Here is a 12525-nt window from a genome sequence, read left to right on the forward strand (position 1 = left end):
TGTGCAGCCAGTGTTAACAGTATAGACCTGTATCAAAGTGGGGATTTGCCATGGAATAGGGGCTTCAGGGGCTCAACCATCAATTGTCAAGATGCTAAAGAGAGTGAAAGAAGACGTCTACTCCTTAAAATAAAAACAGTTCTTAAAGGGCTGGGTTAACCTGAATGAGAAAACATTTTAACTGCAACACCAGGAGAGACCTGCAAAAAACACCGGGAATCCTAGTAAAAATTTTAAGAATTAAGAAAGCAACAGTGGGGATGATGCCTCGTAGAAAAGCTTAAGAAATAGAATCAGAAGTTTTGGAGTCCCCATTTGTAAATAATACGCCTTTATTTGTACTGTTTTATCTAAAATAACTACAGACATTATTTTAATTTGAAGACTATGTTAACATTTCAGAAGGTTCAAAAACTGAGAGGAGATAGTCATAATTCTACCACGTTACTGCGATGGTTAGGATATTTTCATGTTCCCTTCCCTCTTTGTCTATTTGCTTACTTTTCAATGTTACATTTGTACACTTCATACAATGTTATACGTTTCCATGTTGTTACAGTCTTCGTAATTATAGGTTTAATGGACATATTTTGTTGCTTTTGCTTTCTTCACTGGTTTCTTCCCCTTATCCCACAAACATATTCAGATTTTTCATCTTAAAATAAGTCTTCCTTGGCTCTTTATTTTAAATAGAAAGATTCAATATATGTTGCCAAGTGAAAGAAAGCAAAGCTCAGGAAAAAAAATGTGTACGGAAATCTGCTTGCCCCTTAGAAGTAAGATATCCTCTTTGATTATAGCAAGTATTGATTTCTGAGATTCCTGTAGTTAGGAAGGCTTGTAAGTCTAGCAACAGCAAAGCTTTTGCGCTCTCTTCAGCAATTCTTTGTCAGCTTTCTCTTTCCTCTGGGAATTCTCGTCTTCCCATATGGCTTCTTAATCTAATGAAACATTGTTTCCATGTTCTGCCCTGGGAGCCAGATCTAGACAGTGGTAGGCTCGACTTTCTAATTCAGCCTTGAAAAGGTACCCATTGTTAAAAGTTAAACTGAGGTGTATAAAAAATTTTAAGAGTTTATTTGAACAAAAATCAATTCCGCTGGACAGCACCAAACTGGAAGTGCTTAGGATTGTTCCACTGTCAGGATGTTAGGGAGGGAATTTTTTTTTTTTTTTTTTTTGAGGAAGATTGGCCCTTAGCTAACATCTGCTGCCAATCCTCCTCTTTTTGCTGAGGAAGATTGGCCCTGAGCTAACATCCGTGCCCATTTTCCTCCACCTTATATGTGGGATGCCTACCACAGCATGGCTTGCCAAGCAGTGCCATGTCCGCACCCGGGATCCCAACCCGTTAACCCCAGGCCACTGAAGCGGAATGTATGCCACCAGGCCAGCCCCTCAGGGAGGGAATTTTAATGAGAAAAGGCAGGAGCAAAGTAAGGAAATTATTGATTGGCTATAGCGGAAAGCCTAGTTGGCTGTTTGTGATTGGTTGTCCTTAGGTTTCGATTTTGTAACCTTGAGGCATTTACAGGCTTAGATTTCGGTGTTCTTACATAGGCCACCATGGCATTAGAGCCGCCTCAGTCTAAGGGCCTCCTCTGTTAATTAATTTAACACCATTTGGAGGATCCAAGGAAGGCTCGCTACAAACCCCTTAGACCTGCACTCAGAACTTAGCCTTAGTGCTGTACCTCTACGTACTAAATTGCTTCCAGACTGCTCTCGTGGGTCTACCTGGGTTCCTTTAGGCCTCTGGATTAATCTCTACAAACGTCCAGGGCATGATAAAATGGTGCATTTTTATTTCTGTATCCTATTAGTACATTTACTTAGACCAATATTTCTTGAACAAAAAAGCAGACATGAGCTAAGTCTTTTAATGAGATCCCTCCACCATTCAGGTAAATTGCCATCAATGCTTTCAGGACTTGATAGGACCAACCAAGTGGTTGCTTCACTTTTCTGAACCATTTTCAAAACTCCAGCACCCACTCTTTCCTTCCCACTTTAGAGCAGCCAAACTCACTCTCTCCTGCCTTCTCCTCTTTTTAGCAATGCGTATTTCAGCACTCTGAATACTACCTAGCACATAATAGGTATTCAATAAATTTATCAAGTGAATGAATAAAAAGTATGAATTCTTACAAAGCACTTACTGAGATGCTATACAAAGTATTTCACATCAGACCACCTTTAAGTTCCGTAGTCTTGCAGGGAAGGTATTATCTCCATTTTACAGAGGAAAAAGAGAAGACTCAGAATAATGTGATTTTTTTCAAGTTCACTTATGCACTTGTGGAACGCTGAATATGGCTCCCTAAAGATGTCTACATCCTAATCCCCAGAACCTACAAATATGTTACCTTATATGGCAAAAAGGACTTTGCAGATGTGGTGCATTAAGGATGTTGAGATGGGAAGAGTATCCTGGATTATTTGGGGGGTGGGGGAGGAGGCCTGATGTAATCACAGGGGTCCTTATAAGAGGGAGGCAGGAGGGGCAGCTAGATGAAGAGAAGGTGACATGATGATGGCAGCAGAGGGAGAACTGGGGATGTGATTGGAGGCCACCAGCTGAGAATGCAGGTGGCCTCTAGAAGCTGGAAAAGGTAAGGACATGGATTTTCCCCTAGAGCTTCCAAGAGAAACGCAGCCTTGATTTTAGCCTGTCAAAGCCATTTGGGACTTATGACCTCCAGAGTGATAAGATAAGTTTGTGTTGCTTAAAGCCACTGTTTGTGCTCATTTGTTACAGCAGCAATAGGAAACTAGTGCAACCCCGTGACTGGTAACTGAAAGGGCAGGACCCATGAGGACAGTCTTACAGCAACTTAATCTCTTCTCACTGCTGCTCTGCTCTCTCACTGTGGGCCCCTTCTTCCTGGCTTGAGATAAAATCTCATGGAGCTCCCATAACTTCTGCTCTGTAATGAAAGTCCCCGGTCACCTTAGTCCTCCAAATGGTCTCAGATCAATGATTAAAATGTCCAGTGCCATGTATTTTAATTTTTTAAAACACAAACAAAACAAATCCTAAACTTTAAATATAAAGGTTCTCTCTTTCCCCAGCCAGGACCTACTGTGGGGAGCAAAGCCTGCTGCAGCCACTTGGCTCTCCTGACATTACCAGTGTGATGGAAAAACTCAGATTTTTCTTCCTAAGTAGGGAAAAGCTTAGTCCTTCCCTACTGTGTGTTTCTTCCCTGGGTGTCTCCTTTAGCTTTGCAGAGAACACTTCTGACACTTCTAGTCACCAAATCTGTGGAGGCTTTTCCCCACACCAAGCAATTCTTGGCAACATCAGCTGCATGGCCTAAAATTTGATTCAATTCTGAAACTATCTACCCAGAGGTTGCATCAGATCCTACAGGTTAAGGGCTCAGTCCCACAAGACTCCTCCCCCGCTCCCACCCCAAAACATACACTTTAGATGGTAGTTGCAAGCCAGGGTTGTCACTTGTGCTTCTGACCAACCAGCCATAGATCGGAGGTTCCAATGACCCCCTCCTTGGGTTCGATTAATTTGCTAGAGTGGTCCACAGAACTCAGGGAGACATTTAGTTATGTTTACCACTTTATTATAAAAGGATAAAGGATACAGATGAACATCCAGATGGAAGACTTTCGTAGGGCAAGGTATGTGGGAAGGGGCTTGGAGCTTCCATGCCCTCTCTGGGTGTACCACTCCCCCAGCACCTCCTTGTGTTCAGCAACCTGGAAACTCTCTGAATCCCCTATTTTTGGGGTTTTATGGAAGCTTCATCATGTAGAATGATGAACCATTAACTCCATTTTCAGCCCTTCTCCCTTCTCAAGAGAATGGAAGGTGGGGCTGAAAATTCCAAGCTTCTAATCATGGCTTGGTCTTTCCAAGAACCAGCCCTCACCCAGGAGCTATCCGAGATCCCACCCAGAATTGCCTCAATAGAACAAAAGACACTCCTATCATCCAGGAAATTACAAGAGTTTCAGGAGCTCTGTGCCAGGAATAGAGGTCAAAGACCAATGTTAGCACAAGAGATGATCCTGGTGCTCTAATCACCCAGGAAATTACAAGGGTTTTAGGAGCTCTATGCCAGAAATGGGAGGGCAGACACCAATATAAGTTATCTCACACCTGGCTTCTCCTTCCCCCACCAGACTTACCATAAATTTGGCTGCCTGCAGAGTTACAGAAGAGAGAGGAAAGAAAGGCCAAGGACTGAAAGGGTCTTGTTTGACTGACCTGGCAAGTGTTTAAGGATGATTTTCTCTTTGGTGGATTTCCTGGAGATGCGCTTCCAGGCTACAAATCCTTTCCCTGCTATTTCCTTGTTGGGGGGTGGATATGCATCTTCCGGCAAGCCACTTAGTATCGCCTCCTCCCTCGGCCCCTCTGTCTCTCAGTACAACTTCAGCCCTCATTCTCCCAAGGTGAGCCCCTGGGGCAGGACCCCAAGGGCACCAGGCAAGCTCTTTCCCCCAGGACTCCCCAGTCCTGGGCACACACTCACACATCCTTGGACCTCCAGGAGTGCCCTAGCAGTGCAGCCCACTCTGCTGCCCCCGCTGCTCCCACCAGCCTCTGCTCTTCAGCCGTCTCCAACCTCCGAGTTTCCTCCAGCCTCCGACGGTGACTCTCCTAGGTTTGCAATTGGTAACAGGGTTTCAGCCACCTCCTTTGAAAACAAAATTCACACTTTGCTCTGCTGCCATTTTAAGGAACATGTACATCATTTTTTCACCACCAGGGAAGGAAAAAAAAACCCAGACAAGGTTGCAGTGGGAGATAAAACAAAAATAATAAGTTCACCATGTCTAGTTCTGGGCAGAACCCAAACAATGAAGCCTTGACCTTCTCCAGTAAAGACAGGTTTCCCGCCGCTGTAATCCCGTTCTGTCCCGGTGAGGGCGGGGGCTGTCCTCCGATGCGTACCCGACTCCAGCAAACACTTCTCCCGCCTTTCCAATGCTGACACCTGACCACATGTTATGACTTCTGAGGATATGATGATCATGTGAGAAAGTCACTGCTTTTCTACCATGACAGGCTAGTGTAAACTGGATAACCTGCTAATATTGACAGTTTTTCCCCTTTAAACATCTATCATGGATTTTATTCCTTTTTTCTTTTTGCCAGCCAGTCCTTCTGAAGTCTGAGTCCCTTGAACTCCTTTGAAAGTGAATGCCTTTTCTTCCCTACATGCTTATTGTCTGAGTCTTTTTTGCTCAAATCCTGCATTGGCTGTCTAGTATTTCACTGTGGCGTGTAGGGTGACAGGCACGGGTGGTCTTAAGTCTCAGCCGAAACTGAGACTGGCTAATTCTTTTGTCACATCCTGGCCCACGAGTCAGGTGCAAGACTGGGAGTCTAAGCTGGGTCCTCTGAAGCCAGGCCATTTTCCAGCACACTTTGATCTCCTGGCTCTCATAGAGTTGAAGCGCCAGCTTTCTCCTCTCAGTCTGATTACGTTTAGACTTTCATCTCTCCTAGTGCAATGGGAGGTGTTGTCATCAATGCCTCCATTTCCCTCAGGGAAGGAGGTTGCAGGATGCAGTTGTCCCAGTGTTTCTGAAATCCCACCCCATGTGCCGCCATGGCAGAAATTTAATCCTGGGAAGAAAAGTAAGTCAGCGCTAACCTCATTTTACAGATGAGTTTAGCTGAGTGGTAACTATGAGATCATCCAATTGTGTCAGGTCCTGCCAGGGTTCCAGCCTCTGCAGTGCCTTCTCCTTCCATAGCTGGGGGTCGCTTGATTCCTACATACAGGACTCACCTCATCCCCAATGTTCTGGTCCAATCCAGATGAAGGTAAGTGATTTTCAACCAGCTTCAGCATGTGTTCTGGGCATTGAGACCGCCCCCCCCCCCCTTGGTGAAAAAGCATCCTCCGCACTTCCGTGTGCCCTGTTCTGATCAATGAGCCTTGACCTGGGACTCTCTACCTGAACCTCTCTTCTAGTACATTGCTCAGAACTCTGTCTTCTTCAAGGGACTTTGACCCAGAACTTGAGGAGAGACTTCTCCTGCCTATCTCAAATTTGGGCCCCAATTTGTCTCTGGGCTCTGCTCACTGATTGGGATGCCCTGAGAGTTTCACGTGAGTGTCCTTACTTCTCCTCCATTGCCAATATTTGCCTGGGCTGTGCCCGACGAACAGTAAACCTGCTCAGCAGGTGCAGCCTCCTTCCGTGCTCAGTGGGAAGTTCTCAGAGGCTGTGCCCTGCTGGGTCTGGGGATCCGACAAGAAGCCTTTGTCCCAGGTGCGTATTCCAAGTGTCTCCATGACTTCTCACTCTGCAAGCAGATAGTAGGGGCATTTCTTTCTTAATATGGAGATAAAGAAAAAAGAGTGACTTTCCTAGTTACCCAGCAAGGTGAGAGCAAAGGGGGCAAAGCTCCCAATTGGTTATTTAAAAAAATTAATTACTTAGTTTCCCACTCCCTTGTTGCTGCCATAACTTCAATAAGGGGACAGGCCACAGGAGAAAGGGCAATTTGAAGGATTGTCAAGAGTCTTAGCGTCCTTTCTTTTCATCCCAGTCTTTCTTCCACCTAATAGCCTCTTCACATATACACATTTGCTCTTAGAGTAGCAGGTTGGAGGGAGCAGAACACCTTCATGATGATGTGCAGTAAGAGGGGACCAGAGAGTGCCATCCTCTGATGGAAGGGCACCCACTGGAACTTAATAAATCGGGGCGGACGGCCTACCTTGTCCTTTCCCAGGCCAGGTGCTGTCACACCACTGCCATCTTAGCACTGCCCATCAGTTCTGCCATTTTTCAGTTTGGGCCTCCCCCTGGGCACTCCAAGGTGTCTCCTCTTGAACTATCCATCTCAATACTGGCTTTGCAGCTCTGCTTGGCACCTAATTCCCCAATGCACCTGATGCATCTCACTGTGTCTCTCCCCACCTGCTCCATGCACCCCCATCCTACTGGGCCTGACCTGGGGGGGTCAAGAGCACATTATTAACTGAGCAGAATTAATATTAGCAGAATAGCCTGAGCAAGGAGACTGAAGTGGCAGTTGATCCATCCTCATGCCTTTCATACTCATCATTTTTTTTAAAAGAAATGTGTTTTGAGGCCGACCCGGTGGTGTAGTGGTTAAGTTCACATGCTCTGCTTCTGCAGCCTGGGGTTTGTGAGTTCAGATCCTGGGCGCGGACCTAGCACCGCTTGTCAAGCCACACTTTGGCAGCATCCCACATAAAATAGAGGAAGTTTGGCACAGATGTTAGCTCAGCAACAATCCTCCTCACCAAAAAAAAAAAAACAAAAACGTGTTTTAAGGATCAATGAATGCTGTGCTAGGCACTGTGGAGAACTGAGTAACTCACAGCCTGGGGAGGGAAGCAGACTTGTAAACAAATAAGCACCATTCAGTGTGATAAACTGCTGTTAAGTTCATTCATAAAAATTATTGGTGATCTTAAGGTGGTCTCCTTCCAGGTGAGGCACTGTATGGTGGCAGGCATGGTGCTCAGTGCTTTGGTTCATTCAGAATGAGTTTCTTAAAGTGGAGTGGGCACCATGATAGTTGTGGGTGTGTGCGTGTGTATGAATGCATGTGTGTGTGTGTGTTTGAGTGAGTGCACTCACTCACACACGTCTCCTGGGGCCTCTCAAAGCTGTGTATTCTTTCTGTGATGCCAAGGGTAGGACCAAGACCACAGGATTTAGTCAGAAGTTGTAAGTTCAGTTTCATACTCTGCTGCATGATCTGGGGAAAGCCATTTAAATTCTCTGAGTTTCAGTTCTCACATCTTTGCAAAAAAAGATCAGATCATGCCTCATGGGATTGTCGTGAGGATGAAAAGAGGTAATATATATGAAAATAGCTTTGAAAACTCTGAACTGTTGAACACATGTGACTTGTAACCACTCCAGCCAAGTTTGAAATGTTTATTAAAGTAGGCTGGCTCCCAGGCCAGCCTTGTAAATCCCTCTGGCTCTTGGAGAACTCAGAGGAGCCCGGCTCTGCCTGCCACAGCGTCTCCTCCCAGGCTTTGCACCCTGCACACACGTGGGGAGAACCTGCCTGTCCTGCTGCTCAAGTTGCAGGGGATGTTTCCTGCTGCTGGGAAACCAAGAGGAGGCAATGAAGAAGAAGGGGCAGGTGGCCAGGGGAAATAGGAAGTTGGTGCATTTGGACGGTGGTGGGGATTTTTTTTCTTTTTTGGCTGGGAGATAAGAGTGTTTTTGTTAGTTTAAAGGGAGCAAGGGGGCTCTGGCAGTTATCTGAACAGATCTTGTTTGTGGATGGCTCCCGAATTTGAGACCTGGCAAGTGCTGGCACTAAGAGAAACTGAAGTGTTTTCAACACAGAGGAAAATCCCTGAAGTCTTTCCTGATTATCACTATAGCACTAAAGTCTGCAGAGGTGACAAACACTCAGGCCAGGCTGTCCTCACTTGAGGAGGTCGTAGGGATGCTGCAGAGGCCTGTCATTTTTATTGGGCTGTTGCTAAGATGCAACCAGGCCTCAAGGGTGAATTCCCAGAGCAGACTGTGTCCCCCTTTTGCTGACTCACTTCCCAGTCCAGGGTCAAAGCCCCTTGTGAACTAGTTCCATCTAACTCTCCTCAACATCATGTCCACCTTCTTGGCCACTTGACTTCACTCTCTGCTCTTTTATTTCTGGATTTTGCAGGTGTCCTTGTATGTCTTCACACTTTTGCCCCTGCTTGACATACCCTTCCCCTCTCCTAAGCCTGTTGACTTTCACATTAGTGACCCAGAGGTGCTATGAAGCTTTCTCTGTGCTCCCAGGTGGAGCTGATCCCTTCTTGGGTTCCCATGGGGCTTTGTACAAACCTGCATTATAGCCCTTGCTGCAACCACACACACAGGCGTTTGTCTGCCCCACTGGGGTGGGAAGCAGGGCCTGTGTCCCTTTATTTTTACAGTAAATCTCTAATCCATGTTGGAAGTATTCTGATAAACAATGAGAGAAGTGGATATAATTTTATCTTTTCTCCATATGGCTATCCAGTTACCCTCAATACTAGAATATTTAGAAAACCCAGCTCAACAGACGGTATCAAAATGGCAGTGTAGGCAGACTCTGAATTCATCTCCTCCCACGGACACAACAAATTTACAACTACTTTTGGAACAACTACCACTGAGAGAAAACTGAAAACTGGATAAAAAGAACCCCCACAACAAAGGACAGTGCTGACTGAGGTGGAAGAGGCAGAAATTCTTTTCTGGAGACAAAAAAGCCATCTTAAAGTCATGGTGCTTCATGGCTGTCTGGGAGCAATCTTAAGGCACGAAGCCTTCCCTGGAGGAGTCGGGGATCTGAGCAGGGGAGCGTTACCACAATAAGCAGCTTTTGGACTCAGCACAACCAAGACATGTGTCATAATATCTGGCTTTGCTGGCTATTAACTATAACAGGGAATACCCCTAGGAAAGCTATTGGACCTAAGGAAAAAAAGCCTGCTCTTAATGGGCCCAAGCACAAATTCACCTATTTCAGAAAGCAACCTAAAATCACCAGAAAAGTGTACTGCCCTTTGGTGAAAAGAGACTCACTTGATAGGCTCTTGGAGCATCTTGGTGAAAGGTGAGACCTCCCCAGGGACTGAGACATTGGTGGCAGCCATTTATTGTTACCTAGTATAGGCATGCTGACACAGACGCCAGCAGATGCCATTGGAGTTCTTCCCCTCACCTGTTAGCACAGGGGTCTGCCTCACCCACCAGAGCACCAATTTAATCCAACTCAGCCAGGATAGGCAGCCCACACTAGGGACTGGGTACACCCAACAGCAAGCCTTTGGGCAACTTGTGGGCCTGCATAGGTGGGGTGACTGGAACCTCTGCAGCTGGGTGAGTGGGTGTGGCTCTGCAGGGCAGGGCATGTGCAAGGAGTGGGCCTGCACTGGTGGAGTGTGGGGCCTTTGCAGTGGGGTGACTGGGGCCACTTCAGTGGGTCAGGGTGCATGCATAGGCAGGAAAGTATTGATGGGGTGTGTGGCCCTGTGGGCAGTGAGGCTTGTAAGTTGCAGCAGACTTGTGCTTCACAAACAGTCACATAGGAGGTTGGCCCCACCTTTGAAAGTCTGAAACAATTGGGTGCTCCCATGCCTGGGGCCAGGCCCACTCAGCTGCCATCCTGAGAGAGCTGACAACAGCCTTGCAGGCCAGAGGCCTATAGCAATTGTAAGCCCCTGAGCCTAGCAATGAGCCACACTGGGTGCCTACTCACTTAACATAAAAACTGCAACAGGAATGTGCTATTAGGTCTTGCAGCAACAGTGCTGGGGCTCCCCACACCCAATAAAGTGACTGAAGGGTCCATAGCAGCCACATGCAGCTGAGTATTGCAATCAGCTGGCCGGGGGCGGGGGGGAGGGGTGGACAGCCTAGCCTCCCTAGTCACTTGCAGCAACAGAAACTCTGCCACAACAGAAGGATACACGTAGCCCACACAGGGGACACTCCTGGAACATTTAGAACTGATGAGGAGAGGAAGGCACATTGCTGGGCCTCATAAAGCATCTCTTACATAAGGCCACCTCTCCAAGATCAGGAAATGTAGCTGATCTTCCTAATATAGAGATATAAGCACAGAGAAAGAGGCAAACTGAGAAGACAAAGGAATATGTTCCAAGTCAGGGAACAGGACAACCCCAGAAAAAAACCTAAATGAAACAGAGATAAACAATCTACCTGATAAAAAGGACAAACTAATAGTCGTAAGGATGCTCACTGATCTTGGGAGAAGAATGGATGAACTCAGTGAGAACTTTAACAAAGAACTGGAAAATATAAAAAAGAACCACTCATAAATGAAGAATACAATACTGGAAATGAAAAATTCACCAGAGGGATGCAATAGTAGAGAGGATGATACTGAAGAATGGATCAATGAGCTGGACAAAAGACTAGAGGAAATCAACTGAGCTGAACAGATGAAAAAAAAAAAGAATTAAAAAAGAATGAAAACAGTCTAAGGGACATCTGGGACAACATCAAGTGCACTAACATCCTTATTATAGGTGTCCCAGAAGGAGAAGAGAGAGACAAAGGGGCAGAGAATCTATTTGAAGAAATAATAGCGGAAAACTTTCCTAACCTAAAGAAGAACACAGACATTCAGGTACAGGAAGCACAGAGAGCATCAAACAAGATAAACCCAAAGAGGCCTACACCAAGACACATTATAATTAAAATATCAAGAATTGAAGATAAAGAGAAAATCCTAAAAGCTGCAAGAGAAAGGCAACAAGTGATATACAAAGGAAACCCCATAAGGCTATCAGCTGACTTCTCAGCAGAAATCTTGCAGGCTAGAAGGGAGTGGCATGATATATTTAAAGTGCTGAAAGGGAAAAACATACAGCCAAGAATACTCTACGTGGCAAGGTTATCATTCAGAATGGAAGGAGAGAGGAAGAGTTCCCCAGACAAGCAAAAACTAAAGAAGTTTATCACCAAGAAGCCAGGCTTACAAAAAATGCTAAAGGGACTCATTTAAGTGGAAAAGAGAAGACCAAAAATAGGAATAAGAAAATTTTCAAAAATAAAAAAGCAATAAAATCACTGGTAAAGGTAAATATACAGTAAAGGTAGCAGATCAATTACCTATGAAGCTAACAGGAAGATTAAAAGACGAAAGTACTAAAATGATCTATTTCCATGATAAGAAGGTAAGGAATAGGCACACACAAAAAAAGAGGTTAGATATGATATCAAAAACATAAAATGTAGGAGGAGGGGAGTAAAAGAGTAAGCTTTTAGTAAGAGGGCAAACTTGGGGCTGGCCCTGTGGCCGAGTGGTTAAGTTTGCGCACTCCACTGCTGGCGGCCCAGTGTTTAGTTGGTTCGAATCCTGGGTGCGGACATGGCACTGCTCATCAAACCATGCTGAGGCAGCATCCCACATGCCACAACTGGAAGGACCCACAACGAAGAATATACAACTATGTACCGGGGGGCTTTGGGGAAATAAAGGAAAAAAAAAAAAGAGGGCAAACTAAAGAGACCATTAACTTAATATAGATTGCTATATACGTAGGTTATTATATACGAACCTCATGGTAATCACAAACAAGAAATCTGTAATAAATACACAAAAAATTAAGAGAAAGGAACCCAAACATAACACTAAAGAAAGCCATCAAACTGCAAGAGAAAAAGAAAGGAACAGAGAAGAACTACTAAGACACCCAGAAAAAAAGTGGCAAAACGGCAATAAGTACATTCTTATCAATAGCTACTTTAAATGTCAAGGGACTAAATGCTCCAATCAAAAGACATAGGGTGGCTGACTGGATAAAAAAACAAGACCTGTATATATGCTGCATATAAGAGACACAGTGAGACCTAAAAACACTCACAAACTGAAAGTGAAGGGATGGGAAAAGATACTCCATGCAAATAGGAATGAAAAGAAAGCTGAGGTAGCAATACTTATATCAGACAAAATAAACTCTAAAACAAAAACTAACAAGAGACAAAGAAAGGTGTTACATAATGATAAAGGGAACAATCCAACAAGAGGATATAACGCTTGTAAAC

The sequence above is a fragment of the Equus caballus genome, chromosome 1 (genome assembly GCF_041296265.1).
Source record: "Equus caballus isolate H_3958 breed thoroughbred chromosome 1, TB-T2T, whole genome shotgun sequence".
NCBI lineage: Eukaryota > Metazoa > Chordata > Mammalia > Perissodactyla > Equidae > Equus > Equus caballus.